This window comes from Oryctolagus cuniculus, chromosome 7 (genome assembly GCF_051225735.1).
Source record: "Oryctolagus cuniculus isolate XC-2025 breed Fujian yellow rabbit chromosome 7, ASM5122573v1, whole genome shotgun sequence".
Classification (NCBI taxonomy): domain Eukaryota; kingdom Metazoa; phylum Chordata; class Mammalia; order Lagomorpha; family Leporidae; genus Oryctolagus; species Oryctolagus cuniculus.
The window spans coordinates 19,000,814-19,015,914 of NC_142873.1; the positions used below are offsets into that span (position 1 = coordinate 19,000,814).

General features: G+C 41.9%; 1 long non-coding RNA gene across 4 annotated transcripts in view; it reads left to right on the top strand.

Moving 5' to 3' along the window:
- Positions 1–15,101, top strand: part of LOC127493541 (uncharacterized) — an 82,811-nt gene that overhangs the window by 26,776 nt on the left and 40,934 nt on the right. For 2 of the 4 annotated variants that reach the window (XR_016237001.1, XR_016237000.1), the window contains exons 2-3: positions 330–584; positions 1,216–1,330. This is a non-coding gene — a long non-coding RNA (uncharacterized LOC127493541). Of the gene's footprint in view, positions 1–329; positions 623–1,215; positions 1,331–15,101 lie in introns of those variants that run through there. The other 2 variants (XR_016236999.1, XR_016237002.1) reach the window with 2 other exon arrangements.

The window sequence follows — 15,101 nt, forward strand, 5'->3', positions numbered from 1 at the left end:
GTTGCTGAAAGTGGGGTATTGAAGTTCCCCATTGCTGTTGTATTGGAGTCTGTGTCTCTCTTTAAATCCATTAACATTTCTTTTCAATAGGCAATTACCCTGTAATTTATTGTGCATAATTTTATTAGTCACAATTACTAGATTTTCTGCCTTCCCATTCTTTTGTAATGATACCTTTCTCTACTTCTGTGTGTAGCGTGTCCTTATGTATCATTTGTTAGGCTGGGCAAGTGATGGCAAATTCTTTCAAGTTAAATTGTTTGTCTTTATTTCATTTTCATTTGTAGAAGAGGATTTTTTTAAAAAGATTTATTTTATTTATTTCAAAGACAGAAGTACAGAGAGGTAAAGACAGACAGAGAGAGGTCTTCCAGCTGCTGGTTCACTCCCCAGATGGCCACAACGGCGGAGCTGCACCAATCCGAAGTCAGGAGCCAGGAGCCTCCTCCGGGTCTCACATGTGGATGCAGGGGCCCAAAGGCTTGGACCATCTTCGTGCCTTCCCAGGACAAAGCAGAGAGCTGGACAGGAAGAGGAGCAGCCGGGACCAGAACCGGCGCCCACATGGGATGCTGGCGCCTCAGGTCAGGGCATTAACCCGCTGAGCCACAGCACCAGCCCCTGTAGAAGAGGATTTTGCTGGGTACTGTGTTATGGGTTAACAGTTTCGGGTTTTTTTTTTTTTTTTTCACTTATAGTAGATCTTCATTCTCTCCTAGCCAGTAGGGTTTCTGATGAGAAAAACCTGTTGTCATTCTAATTAGGAATTTTTTTAAAAGATAATCTGGTATTTGTCTCTTGCACATTTTAGGATTTTTAAAGTTTTACTTTCGAATGTTTGACTAATATGTTATGAAAATATTTTCTGATTCTTTTGGGGTCTTGTATTTGGATTCCATATATTTCTCCAAATTAAGGAAATTTTCTGCTATTGTATCACTGAATAAGTCTTTTACACCATTTTGTTTTTCCATTCCTCCAGGAACTACTAGAATTTTTCTACTATTATTTCACTGAATAGGTATTCTAATCCAGTCTCTCCTTTCAAACTTTCAGAGACCCATATGTTATATCATTTGATAGTGTTCGAGATCTGTGGAATACTGTTAGCAGTATTGCTAATTCTTTTTTTTTTTTTTTTTTTTTGGTCTGACTGAGATATTTCCAAAGATTGGTCTTCTAGTCACACATTCTTTTTATTTATTTATTTGACAGGTAGAGTTAAGGACAGTGAGAGAGAGAGCCATGGAGAGAAAGGTCTTCCTTCCGTGGTTCACTCCCCTAATGGACGTTACGGCCGAGTCACATATTCTTTCTTCTGCATCACCAGGTCTGTAAGTCTTTCCACTGTATTTTGTATTTGGGAGGCAGGCAGTGTGCTCTCTGTGCATGGGGCCCGGGGCTAGGTGCGCACTCTGCCTCCCGCCTGTGCTGCAGGCTGGAGTCAAGCGTGGTCTGCAAGGTTCTCTCTGGGGCAGTATCAGCAGTGCCAGGGGTTGCCGCAGGCTCCTTTCATTTCTCAGAAGCTGGCGTCTCCTCCTGACTGCTGCATGTATGGTGCTCTGTGGGAGTGGGGGAGGGGAAGGGAGCAGGGGACTCCCTGCTCCACGCCTGGCAGGGCTGGGACCCAGTCAGCTCCCCAGGCTGCAGTCCATGTCAGGGGTGACTGTGGAATTCCTCTCAGCTGAAACTGAGCGCTGGGGAGTGCACACTCTCTTCCCACCTTGACTTGGTAAGATGGTGGCTCAGAGCTGGCAAGCTGGCTGTGCTGCACGGCTTGCTGCAGCAGTGTCTGTCTCCTCTTGTCCCGGGGAATCTTCACTGTGTTGTCACTTCTCTGCAGAAAATTTCCACCAGGCAGGCCCCTGGACATGTCCTTCCTTTGTTCTTATCCCACGCTAAAGTCAGTGTGGATCGACCCTGTTGAGTCATCTGGGATCTCCCACCTCTGTGTTCCTTTTGGTTCCTGGTCTGTGAAAGGAATAATAATAATAATAATAGTAACATGACCTCATGGAGTTGTTGTGGATGAAAATGTGTTGGCTGTGTATATGTAATGAGTTAATCTATGTGGGATACTTTGAACAGTTCCTAATGCACAGGGTATGTTTAGTAAGTGGAGCAGCCAGGACTAGAACAGGCATCCATATGGGATGCCGGCGCCTCAGGCAGAAGATTAACCTACTGCATCACAGTAGGTGATGAGTAACATCCATGGAAAGGGTATGCAGGGTGGATAGCCTGGCTACTGCTCATGGGGCACACTGCCCACTCTTGCTCTCTGTGGGTGCCCAAATCTGCTGAGTGCTGCCTTCCCCAAGAGTCTTCTGCGTTCACTTCAATCACTTTTGTGTTTCCTTTCTGGTTGTACTTTAGTCAGCTCTTTGATCCCTGAAACAGACTCTCAGGCAGAAAGGCAGAGGAGACTTTAAGCAGTGTTCTGGAACATGTACCTGATGGCACAGGGGAGGCTGCCATTGAACTGGAACCTCTGTTGGTATCCCAGACACTCTGGCAGCAATGGCCTTTGACATTGTCTCATACTGAAGCAAAGGGGCTGGGTCTTGGGGCTGCATCATATAGTTATTGGCTCTGTGCCACCTCCATAGAGGGCTTGTGAGCTTGGACCACAGAGATCCCTTGAGGGAGTGGAGTCCAGTAAAGGGCCCAGCATGAGCTTCCAACAGCCCATGTCCTCAGCATCTGGGCAAGGGAGGCATCAGCTCTGCAGTGGGGACCTGAGTGGAGTAAGTGGTGTTCACTGTGCTTAATTTAATTCATTCCTACTTAACGTGTCAGTGAATGTAAAAAGAAAAAGTCATTCCAATAAAGATGAAGTTAGGTGTCTTGGAAAGACTCACTAAAGTGAACTAATGGCTAAGGAACATGTAGCTAAAAACATTGTGCATAGGCAACTACAAACAACCAGGGAACAAATGGAAATGTCGGAAAGGACTTCTACTCACATTTTTATGATTATCTTTAATACTTGTTCCATTGGTCAGATTTGACATTTGTGTGCTGTAGTTGATTCACGTGCTTGTGGTTTATAATGAAGGATACCACGGAACTGTGCTCACCTAGCTCATGAAAAGATTGAAGATAAATGTGTGTGTTTTATTTTATATTACATATATGCAAATCGTTTGAATCATAATTTTCCTCTTTCCCAAACCTTTTATTTTCCACCCTGTGAATACAGTTCTGCAAGGACTTTTACAAGTTTCCAAGCCAGCTCAGTAAATCTACAAATCACATTTTCACTGATCAAATTACAGATGACTGTGTGGAACTGCTGGGGGGACCTGCCTACTCCCCCAGATTCCTAGAATGTGATGTCATTATGCACGGGTGAACCTCCTCTTCATCTGTGACCATGAACTTGGTGTTTCTGGAACTTGGCTCGTGTAGACTGTCTCGTCTGCTTCTGCCTGGGACATGGTTCCAGGGGCAACTGGATGGTGTCCTTGTCTGGGCAACAAGGTGCAGAGCTGAGGTGCACTGTGCTCACACCACTGGATAGACACTTTCTGTCTTCACAGCTCTGTGCTTCCCTGCTCAGCAGGTGCACCGATTTTGTCACGGTCTAAGGCTGTCTCCCTCTCCCCTCCTGATCTTCTTTGATTTAAGGGTAAAGTTTTTTTTTTTTTTAATTTACTAACTCATTTATTCATTCAACGGAGTCTCTGACAGCTGGGTTCAAGTATGGGTGCAGGTGTTTGGGCTTCTGTAGTGATCAAAACAGATGCAGTTGGCAGCCTTCTGGAGTTTCTGTTAAGTGGGTGGGAAGGGGAGATGAGGCATTGCTGAGAAGGGTTGGTTATGCTCCTCCTCGTGCACAAATGCTGTGGCACAGACCAGGGCTGAGCACTTGCACCCACTTTTTTGTTGGGGTTGGTGTTAGAGACAGTAGTAGATGGAATAAAACACACCTTCCCCTGTCCCTGTCTTCCCTGTAAAGAATGGCTGTTGCTTCTTATAGCAGAAGGATTTTTGCAGATGTGATTAAATTAATGGTCTTTTTATAAATTTTATTACCTTAAAAATTTTAATATAAAAAGAACATATTTTGGGCCAGCACTGTGGCTCAGCAGGTGTTAACACCCTGGCCTGAAGCACTGGCATCCCATATGGGCACCGGTTCTAGTCCCAGCTTCTCTGCTTCTGATCTAGCCCCCTGCTATGGCCTGGGAAGGCAGTAGAAGATGGCTCAAGTCCTTGGGCCCCTGCACCCATGTGGGAGACCCAGAGGAAGCTCCTGGCTTTGGTCTGGCCTCTCCTCTCTCTGTGTAACTCTTTCAAATAAAATAAATCTAAAAAAAACCAAACCAGATTTCATGTATTTCAGAGGTACAATTCTAAGAAGATAAGCATACTTCCTCCGCTTCTTCCCTCAACCCCCCTCCTTCTTTCCAGTCTTTAAAATTTTTTTTGCAAAAACATAATTTCAGTCTACTCTATAATCACAGGCTTAATGCACCATTAATCATAATATTCAATAAGTAAAAAGTGTAAAGGCTACCGTTCCATAGGAGAATAAACTAAGGCTAAGACAATCAAACACAAAGTGTCCTTTTTTTCCTATACATTTTTTTTGGTATTCTTTCTATATTAACTACCACATACCAGAGAAAACATAGGGTATTTGTCTTTTTGGGACTAAAAATATGGTGACATTCTTCAATGTTGTGGAAGGTCTTTATTTCACCCTCATTCATAAATGAGAGCTTTGCTGGGTATAGTATTCTGGTTTGAGTTTTTTTTCTCTTAGGACTTGGAATATATCTCGTCATTCTCTCTTAGCCTGTAGGATTTCTTAAGGCTAATTGGAGATCCTCTGAAAGTAATATGGCAATTCTCTTGTGCATATTTTAGAACTTTGTCTTTGTTTTACTGTGGAGAGCTTGACTATAATGTGTCGTGGTGAAGATCTTTTATGGTCATGTCTGTTAGGAGTTCTGTTTGCTTCCTGTACTTGGATGTCCCTTCTTTCTCTTGGTAGCATCCCATAAATCTAACACTATTTTTTAGTTTTTAATTTCTTCTTCCTTTTTTTGGTCTGACTGTAAAATTTCTAGAGATTTGTCTTCTAACTTGGATATTCTTTTTTCTGCCTCACTAAGTCTGTTGTTAAGGCTTTCTGCCACATTTTTTATTTGTCTATTGAATTCTTCATTTCCAATATTTCATTTTAATTTCTTTTTAAAATCTCAAGTTTGTGGGATAAACTTTCATTCGGGTCATGTATGGATTTCTTTAGTTCATGAATTTGCTTTTGATTACTTCTAGGTAATCCTGTGATCAACTTTTTGAAATCCATATCTGGAATTGCATCAATCTCTTCATCTTCACATTCTAGTATTGAAGTGTTGTGTTCTTTTGGGGGCATCATGTTGTCTTCCTTATTCTTGTTTCTTGAATTGCTGCATTTATTGTTAAGTGTCTATGGTGATACTTGTTCTCCCCACCCCCCCACTGGCTTTTATGTTTGGACTATGCCTCCATGGCTTAGTGGAGTGTCTGCTCTTTCAGTGAATACCCAGAGGCGTGTGTCAAAAATCAAATTTAACAGATTTTTTTTTTTGAGGAACAAAATACCAAAATTTTAGGTAGAGGTAGGATTGACATTCCTGATTTGCCTCTTCCATTTTTTGTAGTTAATATTTTTTAAAATTTTACCTTAGGTGTACAAATTAATGTATTTCATATGTACAGATTTAGGAACTTAGTCATACTTTCCTCCCACTCCTCCCTCCCACTCATGCTTCCACCCTTCCTCAACCTTCCTTTCCTGGTCCTACTCTTAATTTTTACAATGATTTGCTTTTACTCTATACTGATAGGATTAACCCTACACTAAGTAAAGAGTTCAACAAATAATAAGAAAAAACCCTGTTCCTTAACAGTAGAGACAAGGGCTGTAAATAATCATCTAATCTCAAAATGTCCATTTCACTCCAGTACATTATGTTTTAGGTACTCTATTAATTATCCCTTATCAGGGAAAACATATGATGTCTGTCTTTTTGTGACTGGCTTATTTCATTAAATATAATTATTTCCAGTTGCATCCATTTTGTTGCAAAAGACAGGATTTCTTTTTTTTTTTCCTTTACAGAGGTGTAGTACTCCATAGTGTATGAACACCACGATAATTTCTTTAGTCACCAGTTGATGGACATCTAGGTTGATTCCATATCTTAGCTATTGTGAACTGAGCTGCTATAAACATGAGGGTACAGATAACTCTTTCATATGCTGATTTATTTTGGTTTGGGTAAACTCCCAGGAGTGGGATGGCTAGGTCATATGGTAGGTCTATATTCAGATTTCTGAGGTATCTCCATACTGTTTTCCACAGTGAGCTGCACCAGTTTACATTTCCACCAACAGTAGATTAGTTACCATTAGGGTACCTCACCAGCATTTATTGTTTGACTTCTGTATGAGAGCCATTCTAACTAGGGTGAGATAAAACCTCATTGTGATTTTGATTTGCATTTCTTTGAAGGCCAGTGATCCTGAGCGTTTTTTCAACTGTCTGTTGGCCATTTGAATTTTCTTTTGAAAAATGTCTGTTTAAATCCTTTGTCCATTTCTTAACTGGATTGCTTGTTTTGCTGTTGTTGAATTTGAGTTCTTTACAGATCCTGGATATTAATCCCTTGTCAGTTGCATTGTTTGCAAATATTTTTTCCCATTCTGTCAGTTGCCCCTTCATTTTGCTGAGTGTTTGTTTTGCAGTGCAGAACTTTTTCAGGTTAATGTAATCCCATTTGTCTATTTTTGCTGTGGTTGCCTATGCTTCTGCAGTTCTTTTTCAAGAAGCCCTTGCCTATGCCAATGTCCTTCAGAGTTTTCCTGTAGTAATTTGATGGTATTAGATAATATTTTGGTCCTTGATCCATTTTGAGTTGATTTTTGTATAAGGTGTAAGGTAGGGGTCTTATTTCACATCTCTGCATGCAGAGATCCATTTTATTTTTTTTAATTTATATTTTATTTTATTTTATTTAATGAACATAAATTTCCAAAGTACAGCTTATGGATTATAATAGCTCCCCCCCCTTAACTTCCCTCCCACCCACAACATTTCCTCTCCCACTCCCTCTCCCCTTCCATTCACATCAAGATTAATTTTCAATTATCTTTATATACAGAAGATCAATTTAACATATATTAAGTAAAGATTTCAACAGTTTGCACCCACACAGAAACACAAAGTGTAAAATACTATATGAGTACTAGTTACAGCATTAATTAAACACCTAAGAGTAATTGTGTATTAATTACAGAGTTCAACCAATAGTTTTAAGTAGAACATAAAAAATACTAAAAGGGTAAAGTATTAAGTTCTTTTTTTTTCTGTTTCTTTTTTGTTTGTTATATAGTTATTTTTTTATTTAATAAATGTGAATTTACAAAGTACAGCTTTTGTATTGTTGTGGCTTCCCCCTCCAACCTCCCTCCCTCCCGTGGCCCTCCCCTCTCCCACTCCCTCTCCCATTCCGCCCTTCATTGAGTTTCATTTTCAATTACCTTCATATACTGAAGATCAACTTAGTATATACTAAGCAAGGATTTCAACAGGCTGTACTCACACAACCGCACAAGGTATAGGGTATTGTTCGACTAGTAGTGTTGTTTTTGAGTTTCATAGTAAAACACATTAAGGACAGACAGGCCTAGCATATGGTCAATCCTAGAGTATGTTTCATGTACTGGGGAGAAATACGTGAAATCTGTGGCTGTGGGGTGGAAGACTCTGAAGATATCTACGAGGTCTATTTGGTCTATAGCGTCAGTTAGCTCTGTTGTTTCCTTGTTGGTTTTCTGTCTGGTTGATCTGTCCATTCGTGAGAGTGGGGTGAAGTCCCCTGTTACTACTGTATTTGAGTCTATATCTCCCTTTAAGTCCTTTAGCAATTCTTTCAGGTAGCCAGGTGCCTTGTAATTGGGTGCATATACATTTGATCTTAGCCAAAAGGCTAATGTCTTCATGTTGGATTAATCCTTTAATCATTATATAATGCCCTTCTTTGTCTCTCTTAATAGTTTTTGTGTTAAAGTCTATTTTGTCTGATATTAGGATGGCCACACCAGCTCTTTTTTTATTTCTGTTTGCTTGGAATATCTTTTTCCATCCTTTCACTTTCAGTCTGCATGCATCTTTGCTGATAAGGTGTGTTTCCTGAAGTCAGCATATAGATGGATTCTCTTTTTGGATCCAATCAGCTAGTCTGTGTCTCTGGTTGTAGAGTTGAGGCCATTTACATTCAGTGTGACTATTGTTAAATACTGTTTTTTCCAGTCATGTTTCCTTAAACGAGCTGTTTATGTATTTTAAGATTTGTTTGTATTTTAGTTGGGTCATTTTCTACATTCGCCTTTTTTGTAGTGAAGTTCTTGTTTTTGTATTTCTGTGTGCAGCACATCTTTGAACCAGTGTTGTAAGGTTGGACGCGAGGATACAAATTCTTTCACTTTCTGTTTGTCGTGGAAGATCTTTATTTCCCCTTCATTCATAAATAATAGCTTTGCGGGGTATAGTATTCTAGGTTGGCATTGTTTGTCTTTTAAAACTTGGAATATATCATGCCACTGTCTCCTTGCCTGTAGTGTTTGCGATGAGAAGTCTGGGGTGAGTCTGATTAAATTACCCCTGAATGTGATTTGTCGTTTCTCTCTGGCACACTGTAGGATTTGTTCTTTGTGTTTCACTGAGCTGAGTGTTGCCACAATGTGTCGTGATGAATTTCTCTTCTGGTCTAATTTGTTGGGGCTCCTGAGTATTTGTTGAATTTGGTTGTTTCTATCAATCTGCCTCTGTTGGAAGTTTTCTGATATTATTTCATTGAAAACGCCTTCCAATCCATTCTCTCTTTCCACACCCTCAGAGACTCCTATTATTGGACATTACAATGCTTGATTGAATCTCGTAGGTCTCCAATTGTATTTTCTAATTTCTTCTTCCTGTGTTTGATCTGACTGTATTATTTTTGGAAGTTTGTCTTCGAGTTCTGATATTTGCTCTTCTATTTCATCTGTTCGATTTTTGAGGGGTTCCACAGTGTTTTTTATATAATCAATTGAGTTGTTCATTTCCATTATTTCATTCTGGCTTCTCTTTAGGATCTCTAATCTTTGGGCATGCTTTTTGTTCAGATCTTGAATCTGTTTCTCATTACTTCTAAGTAATCTGATTATTAATTTTCGGAATTCCTTTTCTGGCATGACTTCAAATTCTTCTTCAGCCTCTATTGTGGATGGTTTAGCCTTCTCCATTGGCGAGTTCATAGGTTCTTCTATATTCTTATACTGAATTTTCCCTTTGTTCTCCAGAATTTCTGATTGGCTTAATTTTCAGCTTGATTTCCCTCTGCTATGGGCTGCTATGGGTCTGTACAGATAGCCGGTGTAAGCAGGCAGTTCTGCCTTCTAGTGTTTATTTCTGGTAACTTGAGTAGGCTGGTGCCAGGGCTTCGAGGTGCCAAGCTCCGCCCCTTGGGGCCAGTTTCCCTGTACCTTTGTTTGCCCTAAAGTGCCTGGGCCTCTGTTGATCAGCCCCCATCACTGCGCCCCCTGTGCCACGAGTGGGGAGTTGCTTCAAACCTCTGAGGTCCCCGCCACTGAAGTTCCCTTGTTCAGAAGGCGAAAGCAGAGCCCGCACTCTTTCATGCACAAATGTAAACAAACAAGATGGCTGCTCTCTGCCTGCTGCAGCTCTGATTAGGGTGGGGGAGACACCGAGGGATCTTGGCGTGTTCAGTCTCTCAGTTCGTCCCCCTGGATTGCACCCTCTTCCCGTGGGTGCTATTCACTTTGTTTTGATTTCCTTTCCCACTCAACCTTGTGCGTGTGTCCATCCCAGGGTGGGTAGGAGGAGGTGGCAGTAGAAGCCACTACAGTCGTCCCTCCACTGGTTCCTTTTTTTTTCTTTCATTCTCTTTCTGCAGTTCTGGGCACTTCTACCTGCCCCAGGGTGGACCCCTACACTCTGGCATGCTCCCGTATCACTCTAGCCAACCTTTTGTGGTTCCGTCACCTGACTGTCCCCTCTATTCATCAATTTCTCTCTGTGTGACTCTGCACACCTTGCTGATATACCGCCATCTTGACCCCCCATGAGTCTTTTTAATTCTGTGATATCCCTTGTTATATTTTCTTTTTCATTTTTGATTTTTTTTTTACAAAAGATTTATTTCTTTGAAAGGCAGAGTTACACAGAGTGAGGAGAGGCAGAAAGAGAGAGAGAGAGAGAGAGAGAGAGAGAGAGACTGACTTCCATCCACTAGTTCAGTCCCCTATTGGCCGCAATGGCTGGAACTGTGCCTATCTGAAACCAGGAGCCAGAAGCTTCTTCCGGGTCTCCCATGTGGGTGCAGGGGCCCAAGGACTTGGGTCATCTTCTGCTATCCCAGGCAATAGCAGAAAGCTGGATGAGAAGTGGAGCAGCTGAGTCTTGAAATGGCGCCCATATGGCATGCCAGCACTTCAGGCCAGGGTGTTAACCCACTGCGCCACAGCATTGGTCCCTCATTTTGATTTTATTAATTTGGGTTTTCTCCCTTGGGTTTTTTTTTTTTTTTTTGGTTTGTTGGGTCAATGGTACATAAATTTTATTTTTTCAAAAAACTAGCTCTTCATTTCACTGATACTTTGTATTTTTTTGTTTCAATTTTGTTCTTCTCTAATTTTAACTATTTCTTTCTTCCTACTCATTTTGGGTTTGGTTTGTTGTTGTTTGGCTTTCAATTGTTGTTTTTCTAGATCATTGATACGTACTGGCAGCTCATTTATTTGGTGCCTTTCCAGTTTCTTGATGTAAGTACCGATTGTTGTTTTTTTAAAGATTTATTTTATTTGAAAGAGTTACACAGAGAGGAGAGGCAGAGAGAGAGAGAGAGGTCTTCCATCCATTAGTTCACTCCCCAGATGGCTGCAATGGCTAGAGCTGTGCTGATCTGAAGCAGAAGCCAGGAACTTCTCCCAGGTGTCCCACCCAGGTGCAGGGGCCCAAGGACTTGGGCTATCTTCTTCTGCTTTCCCAGGCCATAGCAGAAAGCTGAATTGGAAGAGGAGCAGCTGGGACTAGAACCGGCACCCATATGGGATGCTGGCATTTCAGGCCAGGGCTTTAACCCACTGTGCCACAGCACCTTCCCTGGCACAAATTGTTATAAACTTTCCTCGTAACACTTCTTTTGCTGTATCCCGTAAGTTTTGATATGTTGTATTGTTATCTTTATTCATTTCTAGAAATTTTTTGATTTCCCTTTTGATTTTTTCTGTGACCCAGTTTTCATTCAGGAACATGTTGTTCAGTCTCCATGTGTTTGCATATGTCCTCAAGATTCTTGAGCTGTTAATTTCAGACTTCATTCCATTGTGGTCAGAAAAGATGCATGGGTAAGGCCGGTGCCACGGCTCAGCTCACTTGGCTAATCCTATGCCTGTAGCACCGGCACCCCAGGTTCTGGTCCCAGTTGGGGTGCTGGATTCTGTCCCGGTTGCCCCTCTTCCAGTCCAGCTCTCTGCTGTGGCCTGGGAAGGCAGTGGAGGATGGCCCAAGTGCTTGGGCCCTGCACCCGCATGGGAGACCATGAGGAAGCACCTGGCTCCTGGCTTCAGATTGGTGCAGTGTACCGGCTGTAGCGGCCATTTGGGGGCTGAAACAAGGGAAAAGGAAGACCTTTGCCTCTCTCTCTCTCTCCCTCACTGTTTAACTCTGCCTGTCAAAAAAAAAAAAAAAAAAAAAAAAAAAGAAGAAGCACAGTAAGATTTCAATTTTTTTTTTGAATTTGCTGACAGTAGCTTTATGGCCTAGCATATGGTGTATCCTAGCAAAAGTCCCATGTACTGATGAAAAAATGTATATTCTGCAACTGTGGGATGAAAAGTTCTGTAGATATCAGTTAGGTCCATTTGGTCCATAGTGTGGCATTACTCTGCTTCTTTGTTGAGTTTCTGTCTAGTTGAACAGTCTATTGTTGAAAGTGGGGTGTTACATTCCTCCATTACTGTTGTATTAGAGTCTGTGTCTCCCTTTAGATCTATTAACATTTGTTTGAAATAGCCAGGCTCCCTGGCATTGGGTGCATATACATTTTAGTCACATCTCGTTGAATTGATCCCTAGTCATTACATTATGCCCTTCTTTGTCTTTTAGTTTTTAGTTTGTGTTAAAGTCTATTTTGTGTTGAAGTGTATTTTGTCTGAAAGGTTGGCTGCACCTGCTTGTTAATGCTTTCTGTTGGCATGGAAAATATTTTTCCATCCTTTCACTTTCAGTCTGCATGCATCTTTATTGGTGGTTTTTTTTTTTTTTTTTTTGACAGGTAGAGTTACAGACAGTGAGAGAGAGAGAGACAGAGAAAGGTCTTCCTTCCGTTGGTTCACTCCCCAAATAGCCACTATGGATGGCGCCACGCTGATCTGAAGCCAGGAGCCAGGTGCTTCTTCCTGGTCTTCCATGCGGGTGCAGGGCCCAGCAGTTGGGCCATCCTCCACTGCCCTCCTGGGCCACAGCAGAGAGCTGGATTGGAAGATGAGCAATTGGGACTGGAACTAGATGTCTTTATGGGATGCCAGCGCTGCAGGTGGAGGATTAATCAGGTGAGCCACGGGGCCCACACCCGAGGTGTGTTTCTTGTAGGCAGCCAATAGAGGGGTCTTGTTTTTTAACTCCATTTAGCCAATCTGTATCTTTTTAATTGGAGAATTTAGGTGATTTACATTCAAGGTTATTGATAATTAATGACTTGGTTCTGCCATTTCCCTGTAAATATTCCTATTTTTTGCTTTGGATTTCCTTTATACTTTTACTGAAGGTTTTTCTGCCTTCACATTCTTTCATGATGATGACCATCTTTGTCTTTTTCTATATAGCACATCTTTAAATATCATTTGTAAGTCTGGAGGGATGGTGACAAGTTCTTTCATTTTTTGTTTGTTATGGAAAGTATTTTTTATTCATTCATAAATGACAGCTTTGCAGGGTACAGTGTTCTGGGTGGACAGTTTTATTTTCTTTTAGGACTTAGATTATGTCTTGCGTTCTCTTCTAGCCTGTAGTGTTTCTGATGAGAAATCAGCTGTGTTTCTTGACAGTGTTCTTTCATGCTCATTTTAGAATCTGTATTTTACTGTTGAGAGGTTGACAGTATTGTGGCGTGGTGAGGATCTTTTCTGCTCATGTCTATTAGGAATTCTGTGTGCCTTGTATACGTAGATGTCCCTTAATTTCTCCAAACTGGGGACGTTTCTGTAGTTATTTCACTGAATAATCCTTCTAATCCAACCTCTCTTTCCACACCTTTAGGAACTCCTAAGATATGTGTGTTTGGTCACTTGCTAGTATCCCATAAGTCTCAAAAATGTTTTGATTTTTCTAATTTCTTCTTTTTTTGTGTGTGTGAGAAATTTCCAAAGATTTGCATTGTGTCTTAGATATTCTTTCTTCTGCCTCACAAAGTCTATTGTTAAGGCTTTCTATTGTATATTTTTATTCGATAGATTGAATTCCTCATTAGTAATATTTAAGTTTTATTTCTTTACAAAATCTCAATCCCATGGGAAAATTTTCCTTCCATGTCATAGATTTTTTTAACTTGTGAATTTAACTTCTCATTGTTTCTGAGTAATCCTATGATCAATATTTTGAGCTCCTCTTTAGGCATTTCATCAACCTCTTAGCCTTCACATTCTAATATTGCAGTGTTGTTCTGTTCCTTTAGGGGAATCATGTTGTCTTCCTTAATCTTGTTTCTTGATTTTCTGTGCTTATTTTATGCATTTGTGGAAATACTTGTTTTTTTCCTCTGATGGCTTTTATCTTTGAATTATACTTATGTGGCTTCGTCCAGTGTTTGCTCTTTCAATTCATACCCAGAGGTGTTTACTGCATGTGGCCAGGGAGCTCTGGTCAGTGCTCCAATGTGGAATGAGTATCCAGGGTGACACTCGTGTTGGGTATGGTAGATCTCCTCTATTGTCAGCAGAGAAGAGCTTATGATCACCTCAGTTGGAGTAATAGCACGCTCCTCTCTCTTCCAAGGTGACCAATGCCCTGGGTTACCCCACAGTGGGTGCACACTTACCTACACTGCAGCATGAACTACAAGGGACTTGTGCAGTCTGTGTGTGAGCCTGGATCCCACTACAATGACCCACCCCAGGCAATCAGGGAGCTCTGAGCCCTTGGCACTGAACACAGTGATTGCAGAGACCCAGCTAACCCACTGTACTTCATTGTGTGGAGTTCCCACAGTCTACGCATACAATGCTTCCATATTCATGAGGTGCAGAGAATTCTCTCCACCTGGTGAGCCTGTCTCATCCACAGAGAGGCAGGCACATTCCTACAGCCAGCTGCCTGTGGGTGCTCTGCTTTTTCAGTTTGAGATCTGGAAACCTGTGATACGTTGAGAGGCTGGGGTCACCTCATAGTTCTATATGGATGCCCAGCCCTCTTGTCAATTCTTCCAGCCAGAATCGAAGTCAGTAGGAGACACAGATTTTTCTGTCTGGTGAAATCCTTGGGTCACTCAACGTGTACAGGATCTGCTGCAGCCACTACTCATGTCAAAATGGCACCTCTTCCCCTCCCATCGCTGGGTGGGTGCCCCAAGCTGCCATAGCCACTACTGGTGTCAAGATGGTGCCTGGTCCCTGCCAGTTGCTAGGCATGGGCACAAGAGCTGCAACAGCTGCTACCGATGTCGAAATGGTGACTTCTCTTAGCTGATTGCTGGGTACCATTGTTGGGATGTGGAGTGAGAAACACGCCCCCTCCTTTTTTTGGGGGCGGGGGTTGGGGGTTAGGTGGGTACCCTGCCCTCTGAGCTCCAGGCCAGACTCAAAGACTGTGTTCTCCCAGGCTCTCCCTCCCACCAGTGTCATGGGCAGATGCAGTCTGCCCTCCCTCATTCTCCAAAGCAGTGCTTCCCCTGACTCTCAGCAGCAGGGATCCTGTGTTGCCTCTGCACTCGTTGCTGTACGTCCACAGCTTCCATGCTGAGCCATGATGTCCCTCTTCCTTCTGTAGAGTTTCCACGGCAGAATTCTTTCCAACTCTCCCCTGGGAATGCACTTCCTCCATT